Source organism: Geotrypetes seraphini, chromosome 1 (genome assembly GCF_902459505.1).
Source record: "Geotrypetes seraphini chromosome 1, aGeoSer1.1, whole genome shotgun sequence".
NCBI classification, from domain to species: domain Eukaryota; kingdom Metazoa; phylum Chordata; class Amphibia; order Gymnophiona; family Dermophiidae; genus Geotrypetes; species Geotrypetes seraphini.
This window is the reverse complement of record NC_047084.1, coordinates 382,736,742-382,754,240: the sequence shown is the minus strand read 5'-3', so window position 1 is coordinate 382,754,240 and position 17,499 is coordinate 382,736,742. Positions and strand designations below refer to the sequence as shown.

Sequence of the window (17,499 nt, the reverse complement as noted above, 5' to 3'; positions counted from 1 at the left end):
CATTCGGTGCATAGATATTAACAATGCTAATAGGTAAATTATTAATAGACACATGCACAGCTAACCATCTGCCATTAATATCGTTAGTGTGAGAGGTTATTGAAATATCATTACGTCTGCGGAGGAAAGTGGCGACGCCACCTTTTTTGTGAAGTGCAGCAGAGAACAGTACTGGGTAAAACCCTTTTAAGGACAATTTTGGAGCTTCAGTCACAGACAGGTGGGTCTCTTGTAGCAGAACCACATCTGGAGTAAAGCTTGCAATGAATTTCAATATCTTGGTTCTTTTTATCGGGTTGTTAAGACCCTTAACATTAAGTGAAAAGCATTTAATAGACATGTAACAGCAGTAGGAAATTCCTAACGTATAAAGATTGAAAAGCATTCATAGCAGGAGAGCAATTATAAAAAGCTGGAACAACAACGGTACAAACCTGTGATAATAAAGTAGAAAACATTGCACAGTCTGTATCAGTGTAAGGTGTCAGCAAAAGTGCCAACATGGCCTAAGGGTAAGTGAGTGGCACTGGTAGACCAGAGAACCAGCTAAAAGGAGACTAAGCAGTGAGAATTAAACAAACATCATTATATATGTAAATACAGTAAGCAAGCCTAACATGAAGATATCAATCATGAAAACGCATGAGCATAGGCTATATAATCAAGATCATATCTTGTCAATCGAAGAGGGTTGTATAGCTTCAAGGAACTCTGCTAATGCAGCAGGATCAGTATAGTCTGTGGTTTTAGTGTTATACGTAACCCTCATACGAGCTGGGAACAAGATACCAAACTTCGCCCCAAGCTCCTTCAGTTTAGGTCTATAAGCAAGAAATTGCTTGCGTCGTTTGGCAGATTCTTTCGCTAGATCAGGTACAAAGAGCAGCTTGGAACCCTCGAAGACAATCGGACCGTGAAGTTTGGCATGCTGCATAATAAGCATGGTTTGGCTATGACGGAGCATGGACACCACAATAGGTCTGGGGAATTTTGTAGATTGATGACGCTGGTTAGGCACACGAAAAGCACTGTCAAAATCCAACTTCGTGGCCTCATTTAATTTCAGCAGTTGTGGTAGCAGTGCGCCCAGAAACTCCACTAAATCGCACGCTTCTCTTCCTTCAGCCAGACCCAGTAAACGAAACCCATTCCGTCTGGCCTTATTATCAGCATCCTCCAGGGCCCGTTCTAGCTGGGAGACACGTGCTGCCTGGCGACGCAGCAATTTCAGCGATTCGTCTGTCGCTGCAGCTTTTGTCTCCAGCACATCAATGCGGGTGAGAGCCTTGGAAAACTCACCCTTCAGGTTAGTAAGATCTTCTTTAATCTCTGAAATGTCTTGCTTGGCGTCGGTAAGGAGCTCTCGTATGCTTCGGAGCTCAGACAAAATGGCGGATGACTCATCCTCCGTTTTCCCGGCACCTTGTTTATGCGGGGAGACAGGCTCGGCATTCTTGCGCTTGCCAGGTTTGGTAGCTGACATGATCGGGTGATAAATCCCGGCAAGCACGGCAAAGTAAAATGAAAAAAAAATGATGTTTGTTCGAGGCGGAAGCACAGGGGTCTCCGGAGCAAGTTCTCTATGCTGCCATTCGTGCACGCGCTCACTAGCGCCCCCCACTTTGCTTTTCTAAGGCACACACAAACGCCAATTCAGGGTGAAAGAGAGTCTTTTATCTGATTTTTAAGAAAAAAAAAAAAGCTAAACTGCGTTTCTCCTTCTGCAGTACTAAACTTGTTGAGCACGGCATTTGAAGCATACCTGCTACCATCCTCGTAGATTAGATATATGCATCACTCAACCCATTTGGTACTTCTCCTGGATTGCCTAAGTTTTCACAGATACCGAAGCATGCGTACGGGAGATCGGGGAATATTTAGGATCCTCCCTAATCAGAGATACTCACCCAGAGTGACCTTGGCGTTCATCTGCATTGGTGGTATAGTGGTGAGCATAGCTGCCTTCCAAGCAGTTGACCCGGGTTTGATTCCCGGCCAATGCAATTTTGCTACCTTAACGTTGTCGTCAGTGGCATTCTGTTGGAAACCCTTCTGTCCATTTCCCTTCCAAAGGCAGCCTGTGCGCATGAGCACGCAATCTTTCATCGCAGAGAGATGAGCTGAGGAACGGTTTCTTTCCCTTTTATCTTTTCTCTCTCTCTCTTGCTCCTCTCAAGTTCCTTTTATCTTTCCCCACTAGATCTTCCCGCTTTCCATATTTCGAGCTCTGATGCTAAGATGGGCAGATGGGGTGCCGGTACAAGGCTCTCATTACATTGACGCTTTCCGCACCCAGCATGTTTAGTCCTGATGGGCCCGGGGGAGGCGGACAAGGACGTCAGGCGTGCTGTCTGCTGTCTGCTACCGCTTCTCGGTCTTTTGGCTAAGGTCGGGTGTATGCGGGGCCACCAGTTAAACCGATTTTTACGGAATGAGAAAAGGGACAGAGAAGGGCGATGAAAATGGTAAACGGGAGGAAAGGCTAAAGTGGCCATGGCTCTTCAGCCTGGAGAACAGACGGCACAGGGCAGATAGGATAGAGGTCTACCAAATATTGAGTGGAGTGAACCGATATGATGCGAATCGCTTGTTTACTCTTTCCTAAAATGCAAGGACTAGGTGGCATGCGATGAAGCTACTAATTAGTAGATTTCAAACAGACCGGAGAAAACATTTCTTCACTCAACCTGTTTAAGTAAACTGTGGAATTCGTTGCTGGGGAATGTGGTGAAGCAGTTAGCTTAACGGGGTTTAAAAAAAAGGTTTCGATAATTTTCTAAGTCAAAAGACCATAAGCCGTTATTAAGATGATTTGGGAAAATCCACTGCTTATTGCAAGAATAATCAGCATATAATCGGCGTGAGGGTTTTCTGACTCTGAAGCAGTCTAGACTATGTCTTCCTTGAAGTTTCTCAATATTGCTCTCTCAGGTGCTTGTAGCTCCCAGCCCTGCTCCTCTCTTCAGGTGGGGGAAGTCTTGGTGTGTTAATGTGCTCTCCCTGATGAGTGTGATGTAAGTTCTTGCACTACTTTTGTTTCTCTCAGGTCCTGAATCTATTTATTTATTTCCTGATATAATGACGTGGGATTTGAAACCCCCCAACCCCCTGTTTTTGAAACTTGGATATTTTTTTCCCTGTCAGAGCCCATTCTGGACTGAACATAAATGCAAAATCCAAAGAAAAGCTAGAAAGCAGGGTGAGAGGTCCGTTAAAAAAAAATCTTGACTAGTGTAGCTTTCTTCACTACCTTTCCACTGTTACTCAAGAAGGCGCCTGTTTGAGGCCTTAGCCAGTAAGTGAACGCTGCTGCTTTCCCTGAGCAACAGAGAAAGTGCTCTGAGCTGAGCGTATTTAAGTGTTCTCTTTATTCTACCTTCCATGATAAGCCATGCAAGGCAGCAAAACAGTCAGCGCTGATACATGAAGCAGGAAGGCTCTTCTTTCTAGCTATGCACAAGGAGCTGTAAGCATGCCCTTCCTTTCCGTAGGTAGTGTGGCCGAGCGGTCTAAGGCGCTGGATTAAGGTTCCAGTCTCTTTGGAGGCGTGGGTTCAAATCCCACCACTGCCAAGTTGTAGCTTTGTGTTTGCCCTGTGGGATCCTGCTCATTTTAATCTCAGTCTAGGGCTCTGTGTTCTCTACGCATCAGTATACTGTGTACAGAGGCAGGGCTGTTGCTCCAGAATAGAACAGGTGTCTCTCCTGTTGATGACCTAGCAACTTCATTTGTAAAGGAAACTGCCTTTGCTTCACTTTGCTTTTCTAAGGCACACACAAACGCCAATTCAGGGTGACAGAGAGTCTTTTATCTGATTTTTAAGAAAAAAAAAAAAAAGCTAAACTGCGTTTCTCCTTCTGCAGTACTAAACCTGTTGAGCACGGCATTTGAAGCATACCTGCTACCATCCTCGTAGATTAGATATATGCATCACTCAACCCATTTGGTACTTCTCCTGGATTGCCTAAGTTTTCACAGATACCGAAGCATGCGTACGGGAGATCGGGGAATATTTAGGATCCTCCCTAATCAGAGATACTCACCCAGAGTGACCTTGGCGTTCATCTGCATTGGTGGTATAGTGGTGAGCATAGCTGCCTTCCAAGCAGTTGACCCGGGTTTGATTCCCGGCCAATGCAATTTTGCTACCTTAACGTTGTTGTCAGTGGCATTCTGTTGGAAACCCTTCTGTCCATTTCCCTTCCAAAGGCAGCCTGTGCGCATGAGCACGCAATCTTTCATCGCAGAAAGATGAGCTGAGGAACGGTTTCTTTCCCTTTTATCTTTTCTCTCTCTCTCTTGCTCCTCTCAAGTTCCTTTTATCTTTCCCCACTAGATCTTCCCGCTTTCCATATTTCGAGCTCTGATGCTAAGATGGGCAGATGGGGTGCCGGTACAAGGCTCTCATTACATTGACGCTTTCCGCACCCAGCATGTTTAGTCCTGATGGGCCCGGGGGAGGCGGACAAGGACGTCAGGCGTGCTGTCTGCTGTCTGCTACCGCTTCTCGGTCTTTTGGCTAAGGTCGGGTGTATGCGGGGCCACCAGTTAAACCGATTTTTACGGAATGAGAAAAGGGACAGAGAAGGGCGATGAAAATGGTAAACGGGAGGAAAGGCTAAAGTGGCCAGGGCTCTTCAGCCTGGAGAACAGACGGCACAGGGCAGATAGGATAGAGGTCTACCAAATATTGAGTGGAGTGAACCGATATGATGCGAATCGCTTGTTTACTCTTTCCTAAAATGCAAGGACTAGGTGGCATGCGATGAAGCTACTAATTAGTAGATTTCAAACAGACCGGAGAAAACATTTCTTCACTCAACCTGTTTAAGTAAACTGTGGAATTCGTTGCTGGGGAATGTGGTGAAGCAGTTAGCTTAACGGGGTTTAAAAAAAAGGTTTCGATAATTTTCTAAGTCAAAAGACCATAAGCCGTTATTAAGATGATTTGGGAAAATCCACTGCTTATTGCAAGAATAATCAGCATATAATCGGCGTGAGGGTTTTCTGACTCTGAAGCAGTCTAGACTATGTCTTCCTTGAAGTTTCTCAATATTGCTCTCTCAGGTGCTTGTAGCTCCCAGCCCTGCTCCTCTCTTCAGGTGGGGGAAGTCTTGGTGTGTTAATGTGCTCTCCCTGATGAGTGTGATGTAAGTTCTTGCACTACTTTTGTTTCTCTCAGGTCCTGAATCTATTTATTTATTTCCTGATATAATGACGTGGGATTTGAAACCCCCCAACCCCCTGTTTTTGAAACTTGGATATTGTTTTCCCGGTCAGAGCCCATTCTGGACTGAACCTAAATGCAAAATCCAAAGAAAAGCTAGAAAGCAGGGTGAGAGGTCCGTTAAAAAAAAATCTTGACTAGTGTAGCTTTCTTCACTACCTTTCCACTGTTACTCAAGAAGGCGCCTGTTTGAGGCCTTAGCCAGTAAGTGAACGCTGCTGCTTTCCCTGAGCAACAGAGAAAGTGCTCTGAGCTGAGCGTATTTAAGTGTTCTCTTTATTCTACCTTCCATGATAAGCCATGCAAGGCAGCAAAACAGTCAGCGCTGATACATGAAGCAGGAAGGCTCTTCTTTCTAGCTATGCACAAGGAGCTGTAAGCATGCCCTTCCTTTCCGTAGGTAGTGTGGCTGAGCGGTCTAAGGCGCTGGATTAAGGTTCCAGTCTCTTTGGAGGCGTGGGTTCAAATCCCACCACTGCCAAGTTGTAGCTTTGTGTTTGCCCTATGGGATCCTGCTCATTTTAATCTCAGTCTAGGACTCTGTGTTCTCTACGCATCAGTATACTGTGTACAGAGGCAGGGCTGTTGCTCCAAAATAGAACAGGTGTCTCTCCTGTTGATGACCTAGCAACTTCATTTGTAAAGGAAACTGCCTTTGCTTCACTTTGCTTTTCTAAGGCACACACAATCGCCAATTCAGGGTGAAAGAGAGTCTTTTATCTGATTTTTAAGAAAAAAAAAAAAGCTAAACTGCGTTTCTCCTTCTGCAGTACTAAACCTGTTGAGCACGGCATTTGAAGCATACCTGCTACCATCCTCGTAGATTAGATATATGCATCACTCAACCCATTTGGTACTTCTCCTGGATTGCCTAAGTTTTCACAGATACCGAAGCATGCGTACGGGAGATCGGGGAATATTTAGGATCCTCCCTAATCATAGATACTCACCCAGAGTGACCTTGGCTTTCATCTGCATTGGTGGTATAGTGGTGAGCATAGCTGCATTCCAAGCAGTTGACCCGGGTTCGATTCCCGGCCAATGCAATTTTGCTTCCTTAACGTTGTCGTCAGTGGCATTCTGTTGGAAACCCTTCTGTCCATTTCCCTTCCAAAGGCAGCCTGTGCGCATGAGCACGCAATCTTTCATCGCAGAGAGATGAGCTGAGGAACGGTTTCTTTCCCTTTTATCTTTTCTCTCTCTCTCTTGCTCCTCTCAAGTTCCTTTTATCTTTCCCCACTAGATCTTCCCGCTTTCCATATTTCGAGCTCTGATGCTAAGATGGGCAGATGGGGTGCCGGTACAAGGCTCTCATTACATTGACGCTTTCCGCACCCAGCATGTTTAGTCCTGATGGGCCCGGGGGAGGCGGACAAGGACGTCAGGCGTGCTGTCTGCTGTCTGCTACCGCTTCTCGGTCTTTTGGCTAAGGTCGGGTGTATGCGGGGCCACCAGTTAAACCGATTTTTACGGAATGAGAAAAGGGACAGAGAAGGGCGATGAAAATGGTAAACGGGAGGAAAGGCTAAAGTGGCCAGGGCTCTTCAGCCTGGAGAACAGACGGCACAGGGCAGATAGGATAGAGGTCTACCAAATATTGAGTGGAGTGAACCGATATGATGCGAATCGCTTGTTTACTCTTTCCTAAAATTCAAGGACTAGGTGGCATGCGATGAAGCTACTAATTAGTAGATTTCAAACAGACCGGAGAAAACATTTCTTCACTCAACCTGTTTAAGTAAACTGTGGAATTCGTTGCTGGGGAATATGGTGAAGCAGTTAGCTTAACGGGGTTTAAAAAAAAGGTTTCGATAATTTTCTAAGTCAAAAGACCATAAGCCGTTATTAAGATGATTTGGGAAAATCCACTGCTTATTGCAAGAATAATCAGCATATAATCGGCGTGAGGGTTTTCTGACTCTGAAGCAGTCTAGACCAGGGGTGCCCACACTTTATGGGCTTGCGAGCTACTTTTATAATGACTAAGTCAAAATAATCTACCAACAATAAAATTTTAAAAAAAGACAAAGCACACTGAAAGGCAGAAAACATGTTAATTATTCATATTCCGGGTTTTTTCAAAGAGGTCATGGCAGATGACTCTATGCAATGTCACCTCAGTAACAAAATACAAAAATAGACAAATACACCCCCTCCCTTTTTACTAAACCACAATAGTAGGTTTTAGCACAGGGAGTTACGCTGAATGCCTCGTGCTGCTCTCAATGCTCATAGGCTCCCTGCGCTAAAAAACGCTATTGCGGTTTAGTAAAAGGGAGCCATAGTGCAAAATATAGACAGCAGATATAAATTCTCAAAACCGACACATTTTGATCACTAAATTGAAAATAAAATCATTTTTCCTACCTTTGCTGATTGGTGATTTCATGAGTCTCTGGTTGCACTTTCTTCTTCTGACTGTGCATCCAATCTTTCTTCCTTTCTTTCAGCCTCCTGTATGTTTCCTCTCCTCCAGACCTCATTCTCTCCCCCAACTTTTTCTTTCTGTCTCCCTGTTCCCCCTTCTTTCTGTCTCCCTGTCTGCCCCCTTTCTTTCTTTCTCCGTGCCCTCCCCCAAGCCACTCGGTTTGCTGCCACCGCCATCGGGGAACAGCCCCCAAGCCACCGCCGTCCCAAGCTTTCCCTGCAGAAGCGTCACGCTGACCAGCATTCCGCTCCCTGACGTCAATTCTGACGTAGGAGAGGAAGTTCTGGGCCAACAAGGCATTTCTCCTCATTCCATCCAGGCTGAGCCCCCTCTCTCCTTGATCCAGCATTTCCCTTCTGTGTCTGTCAGAATTACCATTCCACCTATTTTCCAGCATCACCCTTCTTTGTGTCCATCTCACCTATATCCCTATCTCACCACTTTTTCAGAATCTTCATTTGTCTCTGTCATTGGCTTTACCCCATGTTCACCATTTGCCCTTTCAATGTCTTTATCTCCCCCCCACACACACTTTTTCAGCATTACTTCTATGTCTCTATTTCACCTCCTCTTCATGTCCCCTCTGTATCTCTATCCTTATTCAGTAGGTCCTGCTTACCCTTTCTCTTCTTTGTGTCACTATCTCCATTTTCAGCTTTCCCACCTTTTCCTTTGTTAATGCACCCTGTAGCCAGAATCTTTCCACCCTCCCTCCACTCCGGCCCAGCCCAGTATGAAATATTTCCTTTTGTTTCCCTCCCCTCTCTCTTTCTCTCTCTCTTCTGCTCCCTCACCCACGAGTCCTGCATCTGGCCCTCTCCCTTCTACCTGCACCTGGCAAAACCCTCCTGCTCCGCGGCTCTCTTAAGTAACTCGTCAGCAGCGGTGATCAAGACAAGCTGCCGACATCGAGGCCTTCCCTCTACGAGTCCCGCCTTTGTGGAAAAAGGAAGTTGAAACAAGCGGGACTCGCAGAGGGTAGGCCCCGACGTCAGAAGTTTGTGTTGATCGCTGCTGCTGAGTTGCCGAAGAGAGCCGCGGAGCAGGGGGTGTGGCCGGAAGCAGGTAGAAGGGAGAGGGAGATAGGAAGGCTGTAGAAGCTCCGGAGCATGACACCGACCCCGGCCAGGATGATTTCCTTTTCAGGCTGCTGCTACCGCTGCCACTCTCCCCTCCCCCCCCCCCCCCCGAAATGACAAAAACAGCCTAAAGTGGATGCCCGGCGTCGGCGTCTTTGACGTCGGGGAGAGGAAGGCTGATAGGCCCGGTAGATCGGGACGGCAACACGAGTCTATCACAGAGCCCGGGATGGGCTCTGCGATCGACTCACGTTGCCTTCCTGAGCTACCGGTCGATCGCGATCGACGCGTTGGGCACCCCTGGTCTAGACTATGTCTTCCTTGAAGTTTCTCAATACTTCTCTCTCAGGTGCTTGTAGCTCCCAGCCCTGCTCCTCTCTTCAGGTGGGGGAAGTCTTGGTATGTTAATGTGCTCTCCCTGATGAGTGTGATGTAAGTTCTTGCACTACTTTTGTTTCTCTCAGGTCCTGAATCTATTTATTTATTTCCTGATATAATGACGTGGGATTTGAAACCCCCCAACCCCCTGTTTTTGAAACTTGGATATTTTTTTCCCTGTCAGAGCCCATTCTGGACTTAACCTAAATGCAAAATCCAAAGAAAAGCTAGAAAGCAGGGTGAGAGGTCCGTTAAAAAAAAATCTTGACTAGTGTAGCTTTCTTCACTACCTTTCCACTGTTACTCAAGAAGGCGCCTGTTTGAGGCCTTAGCCAGTAAGTGAACGCTGCTGCTTTCCCTGAGCAACAGAGAAAGTGCTCTGAGCTGAGCGTATTTAAGTGTTCTCTTTATTCTACCTTCCATGATAAGCCATGCAAGGCAGCAAAACAGTCAGCGCTGATACATGAAGCAGGAAGGCTCTTCTTTCTAGCTATGCACAAGGAGCTGTAAGCATGCCCTTCCTTCCCGTAGGTAGTGTGGCTGAGCGGTCTAAGGCGCTGGATTAAGGTTCCACTCTCTTTGGAGGCGTGGGTTCAAATCCCACCACTGCCAAGTTGTAGCTTTGTGTTTGCCCTGTGGGATCCTGCTCATTTTAATCTCAGTCTAGGGCTCTGTGTTCTCTACGCATCAGTATACTGTGTACAGAGGCAGGGCTGTTGCTCAGAATAGAACAGGTGTCTCTCCTGTTGATGACCTAGCAACTTCATTTGTAAAGGAAACTGCCTTTGCTTCACTTTGCTTTTCTAAGGCACACACAAACGCCAATTCAGGGTGAAAGAGAGTCTTTTATCTGATTTTTAAGAAAAAAAAAAAAAAAGCTAAACTGCGTTTCTCCTTCTGCAGTACTAAACCTGTTGAGCACGGCATTTGAAGCATACCTGCTACCATCCTCGTAGATTAGATATATGCATCACTCAACCCATTTGGTACTTCTCCTGGATTGCCTAAGTTTTCACAGATACCGAAGCATGCGTACGGGAGATCGGGGAATATTTAGGATCCTCCCTAATCAGAGATACTCACCCAGAGTGACCTTGGCTTTCATTTGCATTGGTGGTATAGTGGTGAGCATAGCTGCCTTCCAAGCAGTTGACCCGGGTTCGATTCCCGGCCAATGCAATTTTGCTTCCTTTCCGTAGTCGTCAGTGGCATTCTGTTGGAAACCCTTCTGTCCATTTCCCTTCCAAAGGCAGCCTGTGCGCATGAGCACGCAATCTTTCATCGCAGAGAGATGAACTGAGGAACGGTTTCTTTCCCTTTTATCTTTTCTCTCTCTCTCTTGCTCCTCTCAAGTTCCTTTTATCTTTCCCCACTAGATCTTCCCGCTTTCCATATTTCGAGCTCTGATGCTAAGATGGGCAGATGGGGTGCCGGTACAAGGCTCTCATTACATTGACGCTTTCCGCACCCAGCATGTTTAGTCCTGATGGGCCCGGGGGAGGCGGACAAGGACGTCAGGCGTGCTGTCTGCTGTCTGCTACCGCTTCTCGGTCTTTTGGCTAAGGTCGGGTGTATGCGGGGCCACCAGTTAAACCGATTTTTACGGAATGAGAAAAGGGACAGAGAAGGGCGATGAAAATGGTAAACGGGAGGAAAGGCTAAAGTGGCCAGGGCTCTTCAGCCTGGAGAACAGACGGCACAGGGCAGATAGGATAGAGGTCTACCAAATATTGAGTGGAGTGAACCGATATGATGCGAATCGCTTGTTTACTCTTTCCTAAAATGCAAGGACTAGGTGGCATGCGATGAAGCTACTAATTAGTAGATTTCAAACAGACCGGAGAAAACATTTCTTCACTCAACCTGTTTAAGTAAACTGTGGAATTCGTTGCTGGGGAATGTGGTGAAGCAGTTAGCTTAACGGGGTTTAAAAAAAAGGTTTCGATAATTTTCTAAGTCAAAAGACCATAAGCCGTTATTAAGATGATTTGGGAAAATCCACTGCTTATTGCAAGAATAATCAGCATATAATCGGCGTGAGGGTTTTCTGACTCTGAAGCAGTCTAGACCAGTGTTCTTCAACCTTTTTACACCTATGGACCGGCGGAAATAAAATAATTATTTCGTGGACCGGCAAACTACTAAGACTGAAATTTTTTTTTAAAAACCATCGCCGCCCCGTCCCCGCAAGCTCGGTCCCACAAACCATCTGATCCCATCCGCACAAGCCTCAAATAGTTATAATTTTATATTGAACATATTTTATTAAAGTATAAAAAGAAACAATATTCTATACAATTGTCATTTTATAAATACAAATAATACAGGGCAAAATCAACAAAACCCCTGTCTCCCCTCCCCTTCACATATATCCCCTCTACTATCAAGAAAACTGAATAAGCCAAATTATTACAGAATGCTACACAAATATCAAGTAACAGAATACCACAGTCACACATGACAGGAATGGTGTTAGGGGAGTGGAACTAGGGCAACTGCCCCCTGGTCAGAGAGAGCCCTAAGCCAGCTGGAAGCTAAAGAAGCACTGCCTGGGCTTTGCACTCCCCAATTATGTCTAGCAAGATACATATTTCAAATCTGATATATTTGAATCACAAGATAGAAATAAAATTATTTTTTCTACCTTTGTCGTCTCTGATTTCTGCTTTCATTGCCTTTTCACTCTCTTCCAGCCAGTGTCTGCCCTAAGAACATAAGAATTGCCAATGCTGGGTCAGACCAGAGGTCCATCATGACCAGCAGTCCGCTCACGCGGCAGCCCTGTGGTCTAAGACCAGCACCCTAACGGAGACTAGCCCTATCAGCGCACGTTCTTGTTCAGGAACTTGTCTAACTTTGTCTTGAATCCTTGGAGGGTGTTTTCCCCTATAACAGCCTCTGGAAGAGCATTCCAGCTTTCTACCACAGAACTTCCTTACGTTTGTATGGAATCTATCCCCTTTCAACTTTAGAGAGTGCCCTCTCGTTCTCCCTGCCTTAGCTACTAAGTCTATTCCCTTCAGTACCTTGAATGTTTCTATCATGTCCCCTCTCAATCTCCTCTGCTCAAGGGAGAAGAGGCCCAGTTTCTCTAATCTTTCGCTTACGGCAACTCCTCCAGTCCCTTAACCATTTTAGTTGCTCTTCTCTGGATCCTTTCGAGTAGTACCGTGTCCTTCTTCAAGTACCAGTGCTGGACGCAGTACTCCAGGTGAGGGCGTACCATGGCCCGGTACAGCAGCATGATAACCTTCTCTGTCTCTTCAGTCCAGCATCTGCCCCTTCCATTCACTGTCTGTCTTTCCCTGCCATCTCTCCTCCTGCTCCCCCCCACCCCCCAATTTGGTCTAGCATCCATCATCTTCCTTCTGTTCCCCTCATGGTCTGGCATCTCTATCCTTCCCTCCCCCCTGTGGTTTTTAGCATATCTCTCTTCTCATTTCCTCCACTCAGATCTGATCATTCTCTGCTCTCTCTTCCCTTTTCTTCTCTGGTCTTCCTTCTCTATTTTCTGCCTCCATCTAAATTAAATTCTTTCTTACTATTTAGTCCCGTTTCCCTCTTTTCACTGTGTCTACACACAGCTTGTCACCCCTTTCCCTCACCCCTCCATTATCTTACTATTTTCTTCCCCCTTTATTTATCTCCTCCTTCCATCCAGTATGTGTTCTTTCCCCACTTCCATTCAGCATCTGCTCTCCCCTCTCAACTGACATCCATCTGCCTTCTGCTCTCTCTCCCTTCTTCTCACTTCCATCATATGTCCCCTTCTCTCTCTCTCTCATCTCCTCCATTCCATCATCTGCCCCTTCTCTCTCTCTCTCCCCCCCAACTTCCATCATCTGCCCCCCTTCCCCTCACCTTTGTGGGTCACTTTCTTTCCCCTGAGGGTGGCTCATGTCACAGGGGAAGCTTTGGCCGAGCAGAACCGCTTGATTGACAGTGGAACTTACTTGATTGATGTCGATGCTGGGGCCCGTTGCCGTTTGAAGGAAGAAAAAAAAAAGGTGGAAAAAAGGGACCTGCAAAGGCGAGAGGAAGGGAAACCTCCAGGACAGCTGCTCTTTGCCCTCCTTCAGCGGCCCAAGAGTTCAGACCAGCAGCGGCAGCTCTGTATGCTTTTAACTTCGGCACAGAGCTGCCCCTAATCAATAGTTTAGCGCGGTTTCATGAGGCAGCCTCGGGGCCTTTGATAGCCGGCCCGCTTCGATGATGCGATGTGGGCCGGCCTAGCAAAGGCCCCGAGGCTGCCTTATGAAACCGCGCTAAACTATTGATTAGGGGCAGCTCTGTGCCGAAGTTAAAAGCATACAGAGCTGCCGCTGCTGGTCTGGAGGTGCGGAGACAAGGCAGGAGGCAAACGCGGTGGAAGGCAGGAGTCCCGGCACAGCGACTGCAACAGGAAGTTGCAAGTCAGCTGACGCCGGCCTTTCGTTGCGGCGGGGACCGAATCCTTCGCGGACCGGCAAGATTTTGTTTGCGGACCGGCACCGGTCCGCGGACCGGCGGTTGAAGAACTGTGGTCTAGACTATGTCTTCCTTGAAGTTTCTCAATATTGCTCTCTCAGGTGCTTGTAGCTCCCAGCCCTGCTCCTCTCTTCAGGTGGGGGAAGTCTTGGTGTGTTAATGTGCTCTCCCTGATGAGTGTGATGTAAGTTCTTGCACTACTTTTGTTTCTCTCAGGTCCTGAATCTATTTATTTATTTCCTGATATAATGACGTGGGATTTGAAACCCCCCAACCCTCTGTTTTTGAAACTTGGATATTTTTTTCCCTGTCAGAGCCCATTCTGGACTGAACCTAAATGCAAAATCCAAAGAAAAGCTAGAAAGCAGGGTGAGAGGTCCGTTAAAAAAAAATCTTGACTAGTGTAGCTTTCTTCACTACCTTTCCACTGTTACTCAAGAAGGCGCCTGTTTGAGGCCTTAGCCAGTAAGTGAACGCTGCTGCTTTCCCTGAGCAACAGAGAAAGTGCTCTGAGCTGAGCGTATTTAAGTGTTCTCTTTATTCTACCTTCCATGATAAGCCATGCAAGGCAGCAAAACAGTCAGCGCTGATACATGAAGCAGGAAGGCTCTTCTTTCTAGCTATGCACAAGGAGCTGTAAGCATGCCTTTCCTTCCTGTAGGTAGTGTGGCCGAGCAGTCTAAGGTGCTGGATTAAGGTTCCAGTCTCTTTGGAGGCGTGGGTTCAAATCCCACCACTGCCAAGTTGTAGCTTTGTGTTTGCCCTGTGGGATCCTGCTCATTTTAATCTCAGTCTAGGGCTCTGTGTTCTCTATGCATCAGTATACTGTGTACAGAGGCAGGGCTGTTGCTCCAGAATAGAACAGGTGTCTCTCCTGTTGATGACCTAGCAACTTCATTTGTAAAGGAAACTGCCTTTGCTTCACTTTGCTTTTCTAAGGCACACACAAACGCCAATTCAGGGTGAAAGAGAGTCTTTTATCTGATTTTTAAGAAAAAAAAAAAAGCTAAACAGCGTTTCTCCTTCTGCAGTACTAAACCTGTTGAGCACGGCATTTGAAGCATACCTGCTACCATCCTCGTAGATTAGATATATGCATCACTCAACCCATTTGGTACTTCTCCTGGATTGCCTAAGTTGTCACAGATACCGAAGCATGCGTACGGGAGATCGGGGAATATTTAGGATCCTCCCTAATCAGAGATACTCACCCAGAGTGACCTTGGCTTTCATCTGCATTGGTGGTATAGTGGTGAGCATAGCTGCCTTCCAAGCAGTTGACCCGGGTTCGATTACTGGCCAATGCAATTTTGCTTCCTTAACGTTGTCGTCAGTGGCATTCTGTTGGAAACCCTTCTGTCCATTTCCCTTCCAAAGGCAGCCTGTGCGCATGAGCACGCAATCTTTCATCGCAGAGAGATGAGCTGAGGAACGGTTTCTTTCCCTTTTATCTTTTCTCTCTCTCTCTTGCTCCTCTCAAGTTCCTTTTATCTTTCCCCACTAGATCTTCCCGCTTTCCATATTTCGAGCTCTGATGCTAAGATGGGCAGATGGGGTGCCGGTACAAGGCTCTCATTACATTGACGCTTTCCGCACCCAGCATGTTTAGTCCTGATGGGCCCGGGGGAGGCGGACAAGGACGTCAGGCGTGCTGTCTGCTGTCTGCTACCGCTTCTCGGTCTTTTGGCTAAGGTCGGGTGTATGCGGGGCCACCAGTTAAACCGATTTTTACGGAATGAGAAAAGGGACAGAGAAGGGCGATGAAAATGGTAAACGGGAGGAAAGGCTAAAGTGGCCAGTGCTCTTCACCCTGGAGAACAGACGGCACAGGGCAGATAGGATAGAGGTCTACCAAATATTGAGTGGAGTGAACCGATATGATGCGAATCGCTTGTTTACTCTTTCCTAAAATGCAAGGACTAGGTGGCATGCGATGAAGCTACTAATTAGTAGATTTCAAACAGACCGGAGAAAACATTTCTTCACTCAACCTGTTTAAGTAAACTGTGGAATTCGTTGCTGGGGAATGTGGTGAAGCAGTTAGCTTAACGGGGTTTAAAAAAAAGGTTTCGATAATTTTCTAAGTCAAAAGACCATAAGCCGTTATTAAGATGATTTGGGAAAATCCACTGCTTATTGCAAGAATAATCAGCATATAATCGTCGTGAGGGTTTTCTGACTCTGAAGCAGTCTAGACTATGTCTTCCTTGAAGTTTCTCAATATTGCTCTCTCAGGTGCTTGTAGCTCCCAGCCCTGCTCCTCTCTTCAGGTGGGGGAAGTCTTGGTGTGTTAATGTGCTCTCCCTGATGAGTGTGATGTAAGTTCTTGCACTACTTTTGTTTCTCTCAGGTCCTGAATCTATTTATTTATTTCCTGATATAATGACGTGGGATTTGAAACCCCCCAACCCCCTGTTTTTGAAACTTGGATATTGTTTTCCCTGTCAGAGCCCATTCTGGACTGAACCTAAATGCAAAATCCAAAGAAAAGCTAGAAAGCAGGGTGAGAGGTCCGTTAAAAAAAATATTGACTAGTGTAGCTTTCTTCACTACCTTTCCACTGTTACTCAAGAAGGCGCCTGTTTGAGGCCTTAGCCAGTAAGTGAACGCTGCTGCTTTCCCTGAGCAACAGAGAAAGTGCTCTGAGCTGAGCGTATTTAAGTGTTCTCTTTATTCTACCTTCCATGATAAGCCATGCAAGGCAGCAAAACAGTCAGCGCTGATACATGAAGCAGGAAGGCTCTTCTTTCTAGCTATGCACAAGGAGCTGTAAGCATGCCCTTCCTTCCCGTAGGTAGTGTGGCCGAGCGGTCTAAGGCGCTGGATTAAGGTTCCAGTCTCTTTGGAGGCGTGGGTTCAAATCCCACCACTGCCAAGTTGTAGCTTTGTGTTTGCCCTGTGGGATCCTGCTCATTTTAATCTCAGTCTAGGGCTCTGTGTTCTCTACGCATCAGTATACTGTGTACAGAGGCAGGGCTGTTGCTCCAGAATAGAACAGGTGTCTCTCCTGTTGATGACCTAGCAACTTCATTTGTAAAGGAAACTGCCTTTGCTTCACTTTGCTTTTCTAAGGCACACACAAACGCCAATTCAGGGTGAAAGAGAGTCTTTTATCTGATTTTTAAGAAAAAAAAAAAAAAAGCTAAACTGCGTTTCTCCTTCTGCAGTACTAAACCTGTTGAGCATGGCATTTGAAGCATACCTGCTACCATCCTCGTAGATTAGATATATGCATCACTCAACCCATTTGGTACTTCTCCTGGATTGCCTAAGTTTTCACAGATACCGAAGCATGCGTACGGGAGATCGGGGGATATTTAGGATCCTCCCTAATCAGAGATACTCACCCAGAGTGACCTTGGCTTTCATCTGCATTGGTGGTATAGTGGTGAGCATAGCTGCCTTCCAAGCAGTTGACCCGGGTTCGATTCCCGGCCAATGCAATTTTGCTTCCTTTCCGTAGTCATCAGTGGCATTCTGTTGGAAACCCTTCTGTCCATTTCCCTTCCAAAGGCAGCCTGTGCGCATGAGCACGCAATCTTTCATCGCAGAGAGATGAGCTGAGGAACGGTTTCTTTCCCTTTTATCTTTTCTCTCTCTCTCTTGCTCCTCTCAAGTTCCTTTTATCTTTCCCCACTAGATCTTCCCGCTTTCCACATTTCCAGCTCTGATGCTAAGATGGGCAGATGGGGTGCCGGTACAAGGCTCTCATTACATTGACGCTTTCCGCACCCAGCATGTTTAGTCCTGATGGGCCCGGGAGAGGCGGACAAGGACGTCAGGCGTGCTGTCTGCTGTCTGCTACCGCTTCTCGGTCTTTTGGCTAAGGTCGGGTGTATGCGGGGCCACCAGTTAAACCGATTTTTACGGAATGAGAAAAGGGACAGAGAAGGGCGATGAAAATGGTAAACGGGAGGAAA

The 17,499-nt window shown here is 46.6% G+C and overlaps 11 non-coding genes across 11 annotated transcripts; all 11 read left to right on the top strand.

The window, feature by feature from the left end:
* The first annotated feature begins 1,931 nt into the window (after nucleotides 1-1,931).
* TRNAG-UCC lies at nucleotides 1,932-2,003 on the top strand. Its single transcript has one exon. It is a non-coding gene; the product is annotated as a tRNA-Gly (tRNA).
* A 1,487-nt stretch (nucleotides 2,004-3,490) lies between these two features.
* On the top strand, nucleotides 3,491-3,572 carry TRNAL-AAG. The gene has a single exon. It is a non-coding gene; the product is annotated as a tRNA-Leu (tRNA).
* A 495-nt stretch (nucleotides 3,573-4,067) lies between these two features.
* TRNAG-UCC lies at nucleotides 4,068-4,139 on the top strand. The gene has a single exon. It is a non-coding gene; the product is annotated as a tRNA-Gly (tRNA).
* Nucleotides 4,140-5,626: 1,487 nt separating this feature from the next.
* TRNAL-AAG lies at nucleotides 5,627-5,708 on the top strand. The gene has a single exon. It is a non-coding gene; the product is annotated as a tRNA-Leu (tRNA).
* A 493-nt stretch (nucleotides 5,709-6,201) lies between these two features.
* TRNAG-UCC lies at nucleotides 6,202-6,273 on the top strand. The gene has a single exon. It is a non-coding gene; the product is annotated as a tRNA-Gly (tRNA).
* Nucleotides 6,274-9,642: 3,369 nt separating this feature from the next.
* On the top strand, nucleotides 9,643-9,724 carry TRNAL-AAG. The gene has a single exon. It is a non-coding gene; the product is annotated as a tRNA-Leu (tRNA).
* Nucleotides 9,725-10,219: 495 nt separating this feature from the next.
* Nucleotides 10,220-10,291, top strand: TRNAG-UCC. The gene has a single exon. It is a non-coding gene; the product is annotated as a tRNA-Gly (tRNA).
* Nucleotides 10,292-14,239: 3,948 nt separating this feature from the next.
* TRNAL-AAG lies at nucleotides 14,240-14,321 on the top strand. Its single transcript has one exon. It is a non-coding gene; the product is annotated as a tRNA-Leu (tRNA).
* Nucleotides 14,322-14,814: 493 nt separating this feature from the next.
* On the top strand, nucleotides 14,815-14,886 carry TRNAG-UCC. Its single transcript has one exon. It is a non-coding gene; the product is annotated as a tRNA-Gly (tRNA).
* Nucleotides 14,887-16,372: 1,486 nt separating this feature from the next.
* Nucleotides 16,373-16,454, top strand: TRNAL-AAG. Its single transcript has one exon. It is a non-coding gene; the product is annotated as a tRNA-Leu (tRNA).
* A 496-nt stretch (nucleotides 16,455-16,950) lies between these two features.
* Nucleotides 16,951-17,022, top strand: TRNAG-UCC. The gene has a single exon. It is a non-coding gene; the product is annotated as a tRNA-Gly (tRNA).
* Nucleotides 17,023-17,499: the final 477 nt, after the last annotated feature.